At 37.9% G+C, this 18,004-nt stretch overlaps 1 protein-coding gene across 1 annotated transcript in view; it reads left to right on the forward strand.

The window, feature by feature from the left end:
- Nucleotides 1-18,004, forward strand: part of CUNH8orf34 (chromosome unknown C8orf34 homolog) — a 526,010-nt gene that overhangs the window by 397,918 nt on the left and 110,088 nt on the right. The window lies entirely within an intron of this gene.

The raw sequence follows: 18,004 nt of genomic DNA on the forward strand, positions 1-18,004 counted from the left end.
GAAGGACAGTCATAGCAGTTTCTTCTTCATTCTCCTTCTGGGATTCTGGGCACATAGACACATGTACCCTGTGTGATTTTTCAAACCACCAAGTCCAGGACTTGAAACACAGTTGGCCATTTAGGTGTCCAGCACCTTGACCTCCAAGCCACCTGCTGGTCCCTCTAATATCTATTCTAGATTAGAACCTTTCTACCAGTATAATAGCAACAACACTACTGGATTTTATTTTATTATTATAATATGAGGAAATTGATTTAATCAGTCTTCCCTATTTTTTTGTTTTCAATTCCCTTTTGGCATAGAAAGTGATATATTATGTGAGAAACAGAAACAAATAGTAAAGAATTGCATTCCACTTTTTTTAGCCATTTCTGGAGGCTTTTTATTTATTCATGTTTGACATTTTGGGTCTGCCTGGTACATTTTATAGTAAAACTGAAATTTTAATTCATTCTAATTACTTTTTATGGTAATTTTCCTGATAATTGGATCACAGTTTCTAAAAGAATTACAGAAGCCCCATCAAACATAAAATTTTATTTATTTTTTTCTCTATGTACATTATCTGTTAACTATCTGCATAATAAGTGAACAATTAATTAGCAACACTAATGTAAGAAATATTTTAGAATCCAACCGGACTGGAGATATTATTCCTATTAAATAATACTATTTATATTAAATTTTGAATTTTCTTATAACATTTCAGACTAAGAATCAGAACTCTGAGAGCACATTTTTTTTCAATAATGAAAGTTAATGCTTACAATGGGTTATGAAAGGGTTGTAACTTGAAAATTACTGACATGCATGATGTTTTGGCAAGTGTGTATTTTCAGGGAAGTAATTGGAATTTCTTTCTTTCTTTTTTTTTTTTTTTGTAGAGGTTTTTGCTATAGGATGTGTGCACTTGCCAGACAGAAAATGAGAAATCACCCCCGGGGGGATGGCCACGCTGCAATCCCTTCTCCTCCATTCTCCTCTCAGGATCTTGGGCATGCACACACACCCGGCTTGAGTTTAAGCCACCAGGTCCAGGACTCAAATTGTGGTCAACCACATTGGAGTCCAGCGACATAGCCATTACGCTAACTGCTGGTCCCAGGATTTATTTCTTATTAATAATTTTCTTCAGAATTTTCTACTTTCTCACTTAAAATCAGAAATTCTGTAACATCTAAATTATGTCAAATACAAGTCAGAAAAATAGATGAAATTTAGCAAAGACTATCTTAGGGTTTGAAGTATGGTACTTATACAAAAATAAATAAATTCAAAAATACTTAAAGTCCCTTGGAAACTCTTATTTAAATTTTATGTCTGGTTATCAATGCAAACCATTTGTAATTTCTCAAAGCAGAAGGGCTCACAGAAAAAAAGTTTCACTATAACAAATTATATGATCATTTCAAGAGACAAAAAGATAAGATCTAGACTGAGGTAGTTAAAATTTAACAAAACAGTATTTCTATTACTTTGTTAAGTCACTGGTATATTTCTTGTTGTTGAATATTATGCCAAAAGATGAATTACCCTAATATCTTTATGCCTGATTGACTTACCTAATTATGCAGACATTTGTATTCAGAGATGTCCTTAAGAATTTGAAAAACATTGTTAAGAGAAGAAAGAAGGCCTTTATCTTTCTCATTATAACCTCTTTGGGAACTCCACATACTTAACATTTTCTAAACCCTTCTTCTTTTCCAGATCATCAACTTATCAACTAATTTTATTCTGCCCAAATACTAATAAGCAAAGCAACTTTATAGTGAGTCAATCAAAGCCAATTTATTATCCAAGTTTGTATTTATTGAATGACGTCAAACACAAACTCAAGCCAAGTTTCCTTTCCCACAATAAACCTAAAGCCTTGAAAATGTATCAAGCTTGAAGGTAGCACTAGAATAAGACATTCAATTAGAATTGTTTATTGCCCGTTATGCGGATACCAATGCTACATTAAAGCAAAGTGGAAAAGGAGACCAACTCATATGTATATGCTTATATTTCTGATATTCTTCTCCGGCCTATTGGAATATGGAAATTGTTACACACAGAACTATCCATTTGGAAAATAAGTACTGACTTCCTGGTAATAATGCTGTCATGTATTCTGAAATCAGAATTATCATACTTTTTACGAGTTACCAGGTCCAGGACTCAAATTGTGGTCAACCACATTGGAGTCCAGCGACATAGCCATTACGCTAACTGCTGGTCCCAGGATTTATTTCTTATTAATAATTTTCTTCAGAATTTTCTACTTTCTCACTTAAAATCAGAAATTCTGTAACATCTAAATTATGTCAAATACAAGTCAGAAAAATAGATGAAATTTAGCAAAGACTATCTTAGGGTTTGAAGTATGGTACTTATACAAAAATAAATAAATTCAAAAATACTTAAAGTCCCTTGGAAACTCTTATTTAAATTTTATGTCTGGTTATCAATGTAAACCATTTGTAATTTCTCAAAGCAGAAGGGCTCACAGAAAAAAAGTTTCACTATAACAAATTATATGATCATTTCAAGAGACAAAAAGATAAGATCTAGACTGAGGTAGTTAAAATTTAACAAAACAGTATTTCTATTACTTTGTTAAGTCACTGGTATATTTCTTGTTGTTGAATATTATGCCAAAAGATGAATTACCCTAATATCTTTATGCCTGATTGACTTACCTAATTATGCAGACATTTGTATTCAGAGATGTCCTTAAGAATTTGAAAAACATTGTTAAGAGAAGAAAGAAGGCCTTTATCTTTCTCATTATAACCTCTTTGGGAACTCCACATACTTAACATTTTCTAAACCCTTCTTCTTTTCCAGATCATCAACTTATCAACTAATTTTATTCTGCCCAAATACTAATAAGCAAAGCAACTTTATAGTGAGTCAATCAAAGCCAATTTATTATCCAAGTTTGTATTTATTGAATGACGTCAAACACAAACTCAAGCCAAGTTTCCTTTCCCACAATAAACCTAAAGCCTTGAAAATGTATCAAGCTTGAAGGTAGCACTAGAATAAGACATTCAATTAGAATTGTTTATTGCCCGTTATGCGGATACCAATGCTACATTAAAGCAAAGTGGAAAAGGAGACCAACTCATATGTATATGCTTATATTTCTGATATTCTTCTCCGGCCTATTGGAATATGGAAATTGTTACACACAGAACTATCCATTTGGAAAATAAGTACTGACTTCCTGGTAATAATGCTGTCATGTATTCTGAAATCAGAATTATCATACTTTTTACGAGTTTTGGAGAGATACGTTGTCTTAAATCCACTTTAAGTTCTTTTGTAATTTTCTTTCTTTTCTTTTCTTTTCATTTCTTATCTTTCTCTCTCTCTCTTTTCTCTTTCCTCCCTCTCTTCCTTCCTTCTTTCTGCCTCTCTCTCTCTTCTTTCTCTTTCTCCCTCTTCTTTCACTTATCTATCCATCATCTATTTCTATTGTTTTACAAAAGTAAGATCATACTTATATGCTGTTTTTCCACTTTTTTTCCACTTAATATGGTGTGAATCATCGAATATAAATCAGAAAAAAATGAAATCTAGGAAAGAATATCTATGGGTACTTATCTACATTGTGTTTTTTCATTGTTTAAGATACTATTTCATATTTAGAGGCTGGCAGCTGGCATGGTGGTTAAGTGTGCCGGACTCCCATATGGCCAACCACAGTTTGAGTCCTGGACCTGGCAGCTTGCTTTCTCATTTTCCCTCTTTCTCTCTCTCACTCTGTCCTTCTCTGTTTGAATTAAATAAATAAAGCTAAATAAAATAATTATTTACAAAAAAAGATAGTATTATATATGTCCCATTATTTTTTAACAACTTCTTACTGTTAATATTTAATTGGTTTCTAAAAGAGCACAGTAATGGACATCTTTTTACCTTTGCTAAATTATTTATCTACCTTTTTTTTTTATTTGGAGGTCTTTGCCTTAGGGTGTGTGCACTCACTGGAGAGAGATAGAGAGACACAGAGAGAGACTGTGAGAGGGAATGTGAGAAATCATCCCCCAGGGGGGATAGCCACATAATAGTCCCTTCTCCATTCTCCTCCGGTATCTCGAGCACACACGCACATGCACTCTGCAAGATTTTTAAGCCACTGGGTCGGGGAACTGCAGTAGGACACAGGAGTCCAGCAACATACCTGGTATGCCATCTGCTAGCCCACAAATTATTTATCTTTATAAAATAATTTGTTTAGTTAATTAAATTTATTATTATTTTTCTTATTTTTAATTCGCTATAGGGTATATGTGCTCACCAGAGAGAGACCGAAAGAGACAGAGAGCGAGAAAGAGAGGGAAAGCAAGAAAGCAAGCCACCAGGTCTGGGACTTGAACTGTGTTTGGCCGTGTGGGAGTCCAGCACCTTAACCACTGTGCCACTCGCTGGCCCCTAAATTATTTATCTGAAGATAAATTCCTCAGGAAGAATTGATGATTCAAAAAAGATATAAACGCTCATGAAATTTATGTCTGTAGTTACAGTGAAATGACCCTTTAGGAGTGTGGTATGTATGCTTTTCCATCATTTCACCCATACTCATTTGTTCCCAAATTATGTTTTTCAATCTTTATCAAGCTTTTACATGAAAAAGTTCTACATCATTTACTTTTTCTCAAAATTCCCACAGTTCTAATATATTTGCTTTGAATATTTTAGTGCTATACAGTCCAGCTAATAGAAATCCATTACAATTAACAATTGAATATTTAAATCAAACTATAGAATTATGAGAAACTATCATGTAACAGACAAGTACAATTTCTGCTCTTTTGACTATTGCATTCCAGGAGGAAAAAACAGACAAAAACATGGATTCTTAGGCCCTCCTCCTCCTCTCAGTAATGTAAATATTGTCATGATACTGTGCTAATCAAGACTAGGCATGGAATGAGAAACCAGTTAAACAAATAGGTGGGGACTGACCAGGTAAAAATGGGGCATGGTGTGGATTCCAGAGCTCACAGGTCATCATTACCCCACATATCTTAGTGCTATTTTTCTTTTAATTCTGTTCTCAACATTGTATTACATGATAGCTAAATTTTTCTTTGCATTTTCAGGGCACATTTGTCTTCATCCTTTGGCTTAAACTTTGTGTATAATGCTATGTGTGAGGCATTTCTTTCAGTCAGTATATAGTAGATTTTTGTCCTATAATGGGTATTGAAAAAGCAAGTAACTCCATTTCTTTTATATCAAGTATATCTTGTAGTTTGTTATTCATTTTTTGTACTTTAATATCCCTTAATATTTCTTCATTTTCTTTCATTTTCTGTATTTCTTCCCTTGTAATTCGTAACCTATATAGCCTGTCCTATTTCTATAGCTAGTTATGGTACAGACTATTAAGAACATACTCAAGTTTATATTTGTGGAATGATCAGAAGCAGTATCTTTCAGTCTTCTGGAAGGTGCAGGAATTCGCATGCCTAAACTCCTTCTAACTTGGGCCCATTTTTTTTCTGTTTTTATATTGAGCTGTAACCACTGAACTGCTACTGCATTTTCTGCCTCATGTATCTACCCTGTCTACGCTTATGAGGCGTGCATTCTGATCTTTGGCCATAGTCATTGAGACTAAGTAGGCTTAGTCTTATTTTAATTATTTAAATGATTTCAATACCTGCTGTTGATCCCCTTATGCTATGGCTTGCGTATGAATTTCGTTGACTTCTGTATTTCACATTTCTCCTTTGCACTGCCTCCGGGAATGTCTTTAATAATGGTGGTTAGAGGGTGTCGAATTCTGAACTTGCCACTATTCAAGTATGCCTTTTTCTTGATTGATGTTGGGTTAGAGAAAAGTCTCGGCGTATTTTGGGGTACAGTGGTTGAACTGCTGGCTTATTGATACTTGGCTGTGGATTTTCTGGTGAAGTGGCTCCTATTCTATAGACTGCTTTCTTTACTCTCACTGCTCCAGGTGAGGGGAGTTTTCTTTCTTTTCAGCAAAATGCTCCCTGTGTGTTACGATCGTAAACCTGTATGGGGAAGCTGAGTCATGACATGCCCATCAGGGCAGCCTTTCTGTGTGAAATTCTAACACACTAGCCCACCTTCCATGGCCATAATCTCATCACTCGGTACTTCAGTCTTGGATGGTAATCTCAGATTTTTCCTGTCCTCTATCCCCATCCTTCTTAATTAGATGACACTTTCTTTTATTTCCTATCTACAGCACTGCATGACTTCCTAAAGAAAAATGGCGATGAGACTATCTTGGTTCATTTCTTTATGCTAGTTCCATATCTATTAGCAACTTTTCAGTTCGTGACACAGCATAGCACATAGCATTCCCTCACTGCCATCTGTGAGTAGATAGAATCCCACTAAAATATCTCCTTTCCCTGGTACAAAGAAACATTACTTCTAATTTGAAAATTTTGGTATACCTCTTAGCCTATTAGTTATCAAAATTTAATTTTAATGATTCTAAATCCCATGAAATAGAAACAGCAAAGAAAAGAAGTTTAACTAACTGAAGTATCATGACATATGGTCACTTCTAGAGCTGTAGCATAAAAAAGTCAGAAAGTGTTCAGTTTCCTTTTAAGTCCCAGAGAGAGAAAAAGAGAGAGATCAAGAGGCTGACTATGAACAGAAGTCAGCTCTCTAACAGATGCCTCCATGGGCTACACAGAAGTGGGGTGGTCCTCCACCTCGTGCACGTGTGAGGGAGCCCTCCTTTTCAGGGCCATGAGGGACCAGTCTGTGATTAAAGGAAAGGATGGGTGAAGGGAAGAATGAAAATTTTGGCAACTTTTCAAAAGGGTATCTTGGCTCCCCACACAATCCCATTTTTCAACCCACTAGAAATCAGCATGTTAAAGAGATCCTTCACAGCTGCTGCCCAACTTGTCTGCTGACCAAGCAGTTCTCTGGTTTGGATAAGTGTGCAGTGTCCTGAGCACAAGTAAAGTCTGACTGAGATTCTGACTCTCAGTAAAACTGAATGATAACATGCTTGGAAGTAAAATGTAGTATTTAATGAAAAGCTAATACCCTAGCAAGTAAGAGAAAGGAAAACACCAACATCCCCTGGTAGAGATGCCTCTGCTTTTGGCATGGTGCAGTCCTTCTACTAGGGCAATGAAAGCTCTATGTACCTGGATAGCTATGAAGGGAGGCATGGCAGAGGGTGGGCCCCAACCAATAGTGACAGTATGGCCTGGGAACTTGTTAGAAACACACATTCTTGAGCTCTAACCAGACCTGCTGTTCAGAAATTTTGAGTTGGGCCCAGCAATCTGTGTTTTAAAATGTTCTTAAGAAGGGACCAGCAGTTAGCATAATGGCTATGTCTCTGGACTCCCATGTAGTTGACCTCGATTCTAGTCCCAGACCCGGTGGCTTAAACTCATGCCAGGCGCATGTGCGTGCGTGCCCAAGATCCCAAGAGGAGAATGGAGGAGAAGGGATTGCGGCATGGCCATCCCCCTGGGGGGGGTGATTTCTCGCTTTCTGTCTCTCTGTCTTTCTGGAGAGCGTATGCACCCTTAAGAAGATTCCAATACATGCTAAAATTTAAGGCAACTCATCCACAGAGTCAAATAAGGACCTGCACTTCCTCTATCTGTGTATTAATGGATTTTAAAGAGGGTACTTTCTGGGGAGAAGGGCAGACAGAAACCAAACCATACCTTCACTTTTCCAGGTCTGTTATAGACATAAAATGTGGTTAAAAATGAGCATGAATACGTATTCTGGAGGAAGCTATTCCAGTACCCCGGGATAGCTCTAATTCAGACATTCCACACTTGACTGCATTCTCCTGGAGTTTCCTTAGCTCCAGATCAGTCTGGCAATTAAAGTATAACTTTCTTGTGTCTGCCTCAGATTTCAGAAGGTTGTACTGTCCCCAGGCTCATTCTTCGTGTACACAATGATCTGGCCATGATGTGTGGGTCAGAGACCCATATTCTAGTCATACCTGCCTGGAAAATCTGGTTTAGTAGTTCCTCAGATATGCCAAGAACCCATCTCACGCAATGCCTCTTCTTCTCCACCTTATTTTGGGTTGACAATTTTACATCTGAGTCAAGGTAAATCAGAAGAGAACAAGAATGAAATATATCTATTCTCCATGTGCATTTTCCTTAAATTTGGTTTTAAAATGCCTAAGCCACTGCCAGAAAAATCATTAGCAGCACAGATAAGAGGCCATCCATGCCAACTACGTGTCTGCCATCATGTGTATATGAGAGAACGATAAATTAGAGAGTTATAAATAATTTGCAGGCCCATAGCTCATTTTCAGGAGACAGGAAGTTAAAAGGAAAACTTAACAGAAAAGAGCATGGTTTTTATCTCTATGTCCCTATCAATCATTATATTGTAGAGGTTAATGTTCAGAGGTTCTTGTGAATGAGGGAGGGAATTTAATAAGCAGAATTTAAGGAAAGCCCTCTGCTGAAGGAGGATGTTATTCTACTCGACTCTGCTCGTAAGAAAAAGGGGCTTCATCGTGATGTATTGTGATTTATGCTTCTGTGACATCAACAGCAAGAAACAAGCAATAACTAGAGTGTCTGCAGATGAATGTAAGAAGAAAAGGTTTTAAGTAAATATACTCAAATAAGAAAGGAAGTCTAGGTACTCTTGGAAATTTTCTCTTGAGATCCTGGGAAGTAGAGTTCTATCTCTTAAAGCATCAGAATTCAAGCAAGTAGTCCATTCTTCAAGGGCGCAAACCAGAATGGTCAATAAAACACAACAGTGAGTTAAAGTAAAAAGAGTGGAAATAAGAACAGGTAATTCTCTGAGAACAGTGAGGTAAAGTTAAAAGAGTGGAAATAAGAACAGGTAATTCTCTGAAGAACTGGGACCTGGGGGTGGGGAACTTCATAGGGCAGCAGAGGCTTCTTTCTAAAGCAAGAAATAGCCTGCTGAGAGGCCAGCCAGATGGCATGGCAGTGAGGCACCAGGATCCCACATGGCCAACTGTACAATGTGTGTCATGGACCTGGTGGCTTAAACAAACATGTATATATGGGTGCCCAAAATCCTGAGAGGAGAATGGAGGAGAAGGGATTGCAGTATGACCATCTTCCCTGGGAGGTGCTTTCTCTCTCTCTGGAAAGCACAAACATCCTACAGCAAGTTTTTTTAAAAAACAGAAAGAAAGAAACCATTGAAATGCTGAGTGGGTCTAACTCCATGGCATAATACCAGTGAGCTGCTTAAGAGAAGCCAGATCCCATATGGCAACCACAGTTTGAGTCCCCAGCCTGGTCAGCCTCAAACATGCCAAGTACATGAGTTAGTGCCCAAGATCCAAGGGCTGAAGGCCTGGAGGTAAGGAATTGCAGCATGACCAGATTCTGTGGCAGGTGCTCATATATCCCTCTTATTCACTCTCACTTGTGTCCAATATGTACTGCATCATTTAAAAAGAATGAAAAATTAAGCACAGATAAATAAGTAAAATGCTGAGTGAATTCAGATAGATATTATTTATATTAGACAGTTATTCTGACACAAATGTGTATTATATATATGCAAGTCTCTGATAGTATGGTGAATATCAGACTTAATCTTGCATTTTAGGAAGTTTGAAAAGTAATTGGGGAGATGATGGAAGTACTCATAGGTCTCACACTAGATGACTGACAGGCTTAGGGCTTGAGCTAGGGCTGGCCTCAAAGGTCTCAAATATATTTTAAAAAATTGCCATAGGTCACCTACACTCAGTAGAGAAAGAGAGAGCATGCACCCTCACCTCCCAGGGGAGATGACCATTCCGCAATCCCTTTCCCTCTATTCTCCTCTCAGGATTTTGGGCATGCGCACATATGCACCCAGCCTGTTTTCTAAGCCACCAGGTCTGGGACTCAAATCTCACAGTTGGCCATGTGGGATCCAGCTGCCTTAACCAATATGCCACCTAGCTGGCCCAGTTCGCCATAAATTTTACAATGATGACAATTTTGATTTTTTTAAGATCTCAAAATTGAATGAGTTGCAATAAGTTTTTAGAATTTCCTTCAAAAAGTAAAACTGAGGACGCATACTGTAATCCTAAAATGGAGAATTAACATGAAAGTGACTTAGAAGTAACTCAGTGTCTGCTATTATGAAAGGCTTCGTGAATTAAAAGCAGGCTTTGGAGGGGAAAGATAAGCTAATTTTATAACTCTTGAAGAAAATAGTTCAACATTTCTTAAACCCCAAACTCTTAAATGTGGTTTTCCTGACCTAATTGAATTTATTGAGTTATACTTTTTATTTCATAGTAACAGAGTAATATACTATTCTAGATAGCTGAATTAAGTAGTAGCATATCATATACTGGAGTTCTTTATAGAGATTCTGAAACTGAGAAGGTGCAAATCTCTCCCCACAACCCCACACAGCCTGTTCAGCATCTCCACACAGGTATCTAATTGCCTCTCTACATCCCTACTTACAGCTCTTAAATGCATTTTAAATTTGCCATGCCCCAAACTAAATGCCACTTAATCCCCACCAAATTTATCTCAGTTTTTCTTATTTCAGCAAATGGCAACATGATCAGTTCAGTTGCTCGGGCCAAAAATATTGGTGACTTTTTTTTTCTTTCTTACTTTCCCATGCCAAGTCTAACTTATCAGACATACTATTAGCACCAGCTCAAGCATTTTTTTTTTTTAGCATAACTTTCTATCATATTAGAAATATAATTGAAGCCTTTCAGAGCTTCCGGCTGCATTATATCTCATTTGTCTTATTTGATGTGCAAGTCCCCATCTGAACTCATATATATGCAACTCAAAAGCTCAGGGATATTAATACCCAGGGGCTACCCTTGACTAGGAACTCATGGATAAATGCTTTATTCTTTTGTCTTCCATGTGGGCTTACCTCATTAGGCTCCTCAGGAATTCTTGAGCTATTGAACAACAGCCATGTGTACAGGGGTGACCAGATAATTTACTTTATTGTTGCTTTGCTCTCCTTTCAAATTTTCCTCCTGTGTCCCTCACCTCTGCCTCTTGGATGATACTGCAACTCACACATAAGCCTCCATTTACTCCCTATATTAGGGTGAATCAAGCTAAGAACTACTTAAATCTGTTCAGTTTTTTAAAAACCACTTTTCAAGGGAATATCATTATACTATGGCATTCTGTAGAAAATTTCCCATACAGGGACCAACAGGTAGCATGATGGTTAAGGCCTTGGGCTCACACATGGCCAACTGCAGTTCAAGTCCCAGACCTAGCAGCTTGCTTTCTCCCTTTCTCTGTCTCTGTCTCTTTCATCTTGTTCTCTTGAGTACACATACCTATAGCAAATTAAAATAAATGCATAAATAAAATGAAATAAATATTTCTTAAAAAAATAAATAAGAAAAAGTGTCCATACACTAAGCTAGGTCACATTTCCTTTTATTTATCTCCAAGGTGAAATAATCACTAAAAAATACCTTGCAAAGTCTCTCTTACATTTCGAATCTATCAGGCTCTACTTAAGCTAGACTTTAGGGAGAGAAAAATATAAAGACACAATTCTCTCCTTAAGACACTAGAAATGTGGGAAACACAGGCATTGAAATAAACAAAATATGGCCAAGTAAAAGCTATGGTAAAGATTTGCATAGATTTTAAGATTTATGGAAGGAAAGCTTCTGAAATAGGAGAATCTAGAATGAAAAGCTAGAAATAAGCCAAGTTATAAAGGGATGGTGAGAGATAAATCCTGCCAGAGATAATAGTGTAATGACACAGAAGCTTCATTACAAAATATCTACAAAAAAAGTAAAAGCAGTTTGGAGTTTATGGAGTAGAAAATCTATGGTGGAATATTCAAGAAGATGAATTTGCAGACACAGGTAGGAATTGTGCAATAGAGAGACTCAAATGACTTGCCAAGGAAACCATAACTCATCTTGCAGGTGATGAGAAGCCAATAAAAATGGTAGTTCTTAAACCCTTTTGAGTCAAGGATTATTTTGGGATACTGGTTAAAATGACTACTGCTCTGTCCAAAAATGATCACATCCACCCAAACTTTTTATTCCATTCTTTATTGTGATTCCCCTAAAGCCTCTCCATAGACCCATGAAGAATACTGATGTTAAGACTTCTTGCTTTGAAATATTTGAAGCTTGAGAGTAGTGTGGCTTGATTTGTATGTTGAACATTGTAATAGCCATATGGAAAATGGGTTTTGGGAGGGCAAATTTCTAAGTTTTAAAACCTGTGATGAAATTATATGATAGTAGAGACAAGTCAAGATGAACAGGGGGCTGGCTCTGTGACCTGGAGGTGAAGGTAGCTGGATTCGACATGGCTGACCACATAGTTCAAGTCCCACACCTAGTGACTTGAGAAACATACTGGTCTCATGTACCTTCATGCCCAAAAATCCCCAAAGGAAGGGGAGGTGGGGAAAAGAAATTTCACTGTGATAATTTCCTATGTTGGATACTTTCTTTTCTCTGTCTGTCTCTGGAAAGCACACACATCCGCTAGTGAAAAAAAAAAAAAAGAAAAGAAAAACAGTAATACTATAACAATGGTGTAAGGACGTGATGAATTCAAGCACTGTTAATATGGGAAATGTAATCAGCAAGACTGAAATTGATTAGTGAGTGCAACGACAGGTGGAGTAATAACGAAGATGAGTTATTTTTGGATACATTGACTTTGAAGTGCTTATAATATATCCAAGTAAAATGTCCTGCAAGAACTTGACTACATCAGCCTTGTGCTGAGAATTCAAGATAAACATTTGAAAAACTTCAAACTATATGTGGTTAAAAAACATATGAGTAGATGAGATTTCAAGGAGGTAGCGTAAGAAAAGAAGGACCATGAATAAAGCTAAGGAGAAAAGTAATATTTAAGGGTCTACAAAGAAAAAAGAGCCTTAAAAGAACACTGAGAGGGACCAGTAGGTGGCATGGTGGACTCTCACATAGCAGACTGTGGTTCAAGTCCTAGACCCAGTGGCTTGAAAATTATGCCAGGAGTATGTGCATGCAGACCCACACTCCCAGAAGGAGAGTGAAGAAAAGGGATTGTGGCATGGCTATCCCGACTCCAGGGGGTGGTTTTCCACTTTCCCTTTCTCTGTCTCTCTCTTTCTCTGTCGCTCTAGAGAGCACATGTGCGCTGTAGGAAAAAAAAAACATTAAAAAAAAAAAAAAGAAGAAGAAGACTGAGAAGGCCTAGTCATAGAAGGAACCAGACATGCAGGAGACAATCAGTGCAGCCTCAGGAATGAGTAGGTGTTTATACAAGGTCAAATAAAGACAAGGCTGGAAAAGTGTTGTATATTGCAGTAAGGTCAGGCAGTCTCAGTGCAAACAGTTTTCTTAGAGGTAGAGCTACAAACTATGGAAGTGAAGGCATTGCATAAGGAGCATTTTATTAATTGACTTAAGGAATGGCCAGGGTAAAGGCAACAGAGATGTTTTAGAGAATTATGGGAGGGATTTTATGTATTAAAGTTCATGTGTTTCTTCCATCAGAGAGGCTGAGAGAGAAAAAAATAAAGAAAAAGAGAGAGAAGCACCCCCAACAGTCTTCTGGGTGCCCTCTATCCCCAACTTTAGCCAGCTAGCATCAGGTAACCTTGGGATGCAAACCAGGAACCTTTCTATATGGCTTCGGCATGTTCAGAGCTTTGTGTTACCACTGCAACATCGCAGCTGGCCTAGACTTTATTTCTGTGTGTGTGTGTGTCTGTGTTTTAAGGCTGAAAGAAAGACGAGTTTCGTTGTTTATACGACATGGGAAATTATAGTGGGGCTGAACAGAATGAATAATAGCCATGATGTGGTAATGATAAGAGGGATTCAAGTCTAAGAGAGAAGTGTGACAGTGGGACACAAATCTCCAGCCTAAAAACCAATCTAAGCCTCACACAGGAAATAGAGACCATCACCTCCAAATTGACAAGGTGAGAAACACAAGTCAGCCTGAGGACAGTCTGGAGGTGGTGTGTGAGGGAAGTTGATGGTCGTTTTCTGATTCCATAATTTTTCTGGTGACATAGAAGACAAGCTGATATTTTTGGAAAAGACCTTGAAAAAACATGGATGAAAGACAACTGAGAAGCCCAAGTTTAAAATGAGAGACTCTTGTTTTGTACTGACCAGTTCTAGAGTGTCGTGATTTTCTGCAGTATTGTTCAGTTGTGCCTTTGCAGGACGATGTCTGAGTAATACAGGGTTGAAATCTGGTTCCCCAGGAATGACAGGACAGTCTGTCAGGGAGCTGGGGAGATAGTGAGTCCAAGCTGAATAGAAAAGAAAGTGAACAAGGCGAGGGGGTGGGGTGGGGAGCAGATTCCTGAGAGAAAATACAGGAAGACAGACATGTATGTTTGTTTTAAAAGAAAGTATGAAGGAGCGTGAGATTATGCAAGAGGCTGAAGGAATGAGTGTGCTGTCAGGGAAGAGCATGGATTTATAGATTTTTGACATGGAGTAGTTCCAAGTATCTGTTTTGGGATTAAGGAAAGTGAAGCAGAAGAGAAGAAAAACTCAAGATTTGAGAAGTTCAAAGGACTTTGAGATTGGAAGTAAATACAAGGAGACTTCACCGAGTTCCTAGAAAAATGGAATTAAAGTACAAGTAATTTTGGTGCAAAAATATTTTGAGATCTATGCATTTTTAAAAATAATATGCATTTTCTATGAAGTTTTTTGTAAGCCTGTTCTACATATAAACACCAAAAATCACTCAGGATAGTAGTGACACTTTGAGCAAAGTTTTCAATGGGCGGAGAGAAGAAAGGTTAATATTTTAATTTTTTTTTTTTTTCCTTCTGAGGTCGAGGGGTCAGACAGTCCCTATAGGAGGGCAGATACTTTATATCCTAAGAGGAGAAAAGAATTTCAGTTTTGACAAAGAGGTACAGGAAACATTTTGTTCAAGGGCTGAAAATATGAAAGAGTTTATTTCATATGAAAAAGGGGTTTTAAGAAGCAAAGAGAAAAGGCTTAGGAGTATAACTCTTGTGTGTGTGTGGGGGGGAACAACAAACAAACCCAGAAAAACAATTTAACATTTATTAAGGCAGTGTTTCCCGGACTTGCCCACACAACCCTTGTTTGCCTAGCACCTATTAACCTCTTACAGAGGTTGTGCTGTCTGGAGAACAGCCCAGAGAGCACTGGCAGAGCATTCGGGAGTGTGGGGCAGGAAGGTACCCCGCAGTGGAATTGCTGCCAACTCACAGCATACTCAACTCTTAAGGTATCTGCAAGGCAGTGCTCGGATAAGGAGAGCGAGCCTCAAGGCCACCCAGTTTGTTGAGTTTTAATTCATGTCCATTCGTCATTTCAGTGTAGGTTAAGAATTCCATGAAATCAGGGGCAGTTATGATTCTTCACATCTCCACATTTGGCTTATTATTGAGTACACTTATAAATGCTACTTGAATATTTCGTTATATTGAGATGCATTCGATGAGCAAAAGCCATATTTGGAGCATAGAGATTGTGCCCTACTTCTTTCTGTCTTTGGGGGAGATTTATTTTCCTCTTGGGCTATTTGTTTTTGGAGAGTTTTTTTTGTTTGTTTGTTTTTGTTTTTGTTTTTTTTTTTTGCTATAAGGCAAAGTACGCTCACCAGATAGACAGAAAGTGAGGAATCACCACCCGGGGGGGATGTCTGTGCCGCAATCCCTTCTCCTCCATTTTCCTCTTGGGATCTTGGGCACACATGCACACGCGCCCAGTGTGAGTTTAAGTCACCGGGTCTGGGACTCAAACTGCGATCAGCTATATGGGAGTTCAGCGACATAGCCATTATGCTAACTGCTGGTCCCTCTTCCTCTTGGGTTTTTAAACTGATGTTAAATACCCAAATATTGTCAGAGCTCACTGAAGTTTTAATAATAATTTTTGGTTACATCTTTTAATATTTCATGTTACTATATGCTTTCTCTTTTTGGTAACTATTAGTTAGGTCCTGGACACAGAGAACCCAAAAAAGAATATTTGACATTGCAGATTGACATTGAAATATGAAGTTGTTGGAAAAGTCATGACATAGTTTTTCTGTTTCTCCTGTGCAAAAAACCTTCATGACTTTTCCTAAAACCCAATAGTTCTCCTAAGTGCTGAAAGTAAATAAAATTAAGAAGAAATAGTAAGGACAATTTGAGAAATACGCAGCTAATTTATTTATTTAAAATTTTTTTCCCAAAGTAAAGTTTTAAAAAATAGTAGTATTTGATTAAACAAAAAATGTTACAAATTTTAGGAAATTCTCCTTGAAAATTATTTAATTCGATTAGATAGTATAGTAAATGTGGTAGGCCAGCCAGTGGCATGCTGGTTAAGGAGCTGAATTCCACATGGCTGACTGCGGTTTGCGTCCCTGGACTTGGTGGCTTGAGGATCATGCTGGGTGCATGTGTGTGCATACCCAAGGTCCCAAGGTCGCTAGTTTCTTATGACTGAGCTAAACGTGGACAGTGAGATGCCTTGCTTTTGTTCTCCTGGCTTTCTTCTCATGGAATGCTGTTATTTCTCTCCATCACTAAAAACTCTCAGTCTTATTTTTCATTGAAGGCCCAATTAAAATACTACAGCTGGGGCCAGCAGGTGGTATGGTGGTTAAGGAGCTGGTCTCCCACATGGCCAACTGCAGTTTGAGTCCCAGACCTGGTGGCTTGAAAATCATGCTAGCATGCAAGTGTGTGTACCCAAACCCCAAGAAGAAAATGGAGGAGAAAGAATTGTGGTGTGGCTGTCCACCCAGGGGGTGACCTCTCTCTCACTTTCCTTCTCATTATCTCTGTCTCTTTCTGGCAAGTGCTTATGCCCTATGGCAAAAACCTAAAAAAACAAAACCAAAAAAACAAAAAACAAAAAAACCAAAAATGGAAGTGGTGACATGTTGAAAAATAAAATTTAGGTATAAATGTAGGATGTATAGAAATGGGCAGAATTTTACTATTTTAAAAATAAAAGTGCAAAAATAATTTATAATATTTATAATTACACAAATGATAGATATACATATATGGTTGAATTTCCAAAAGTCAGAAGCAAATTATATGTGATTCCACTGTGGTATGTAAAAATAAGGATATAAAATGGCTGAGGATAATAATCGAGACCAGTACACTTATGAATTACACTCAGATTTTTAAAGAAATTTAATGTTACATGTCATGAATTTATTAATGCTCTATGAGAGAACTTGTCAGTAACTCTTTCTTTCTTTCTTTCTTTCTTTCTTTCTTTCTTTCTTTTGCGAGAAAAACTAGACTGGTAGAAACTTCTGGTCTGTGGGGTTTTGATATGTGGTCTTGCAGCTAGCAGAGCTGTATTTGTTCTGCTGTTAGGACAGCTCCAAAATGTATTGCTGAGCATTGCCTTCTCTGACAGTGTAGTTTCGCAGTGTACTATAAACTGAGAGTTGAACTGCTAGTCTTTTTTCACTACAGAGATGAGGATACGGAAGCTCAGAGATATATTGTCATAAAAATACCTATACAATCTTCTTCTCAAGAATCTCCAGTGTCTGTAAGAATCCTGGTCTATCATACACATTAGGAATCTTTCTTTCTACTGGTGAGACTTCTTATTGTATTTTTTTTAGGGAGAGATTTTTGCTGTATGGCATGTGTACTTGCCGGAGAGACAGAGACACAGAGACAGAAAGTGAGACATCAGACCCCTTGGAAGGATGGCCATGCCACAATCTCTTCTCCTCCATTCTCCTCCTGGGATCTTGGGCATTCATGCACATGTGCCCAGCGTGAGTTTTAACCCACCGGGTACAGGACTTGAACCATGGTTGACTATGTGAAAGTCCAGCGACTTAATCATTATGGCATCTGCTGGGCCTGAGACTTACTTTTGCCCACAGGTCTTGAAGCTCAGTCTGGTTGATTTAGAGAAATGGGTTTTTCATTTTTTTTCTCTCTATGAGAGAGAAAGAGACAGAGATAGCATGTGAGCAAGAGAGAGAGAGAGAGGAACCCCACAGGATCCTCATGCTGGGATCCACTCCCAGGGTCA

Source organism: Tupaia chinensis, unplaced genomic scaffold, assembly GCF_000334495.1.
Source record: "Tupaia chinensis unplaced genomic scaffold, TupChi_1.0 Scaffold000288_2, whole genome shotgun sequence".
Taxonomy (NCBI): domain Eukaryota; kingdom Metazoa; phylum Chordata; class Mammalia; order Scandentia; family Tupaiidae; genus Tupaia; species Tupaia belangeri.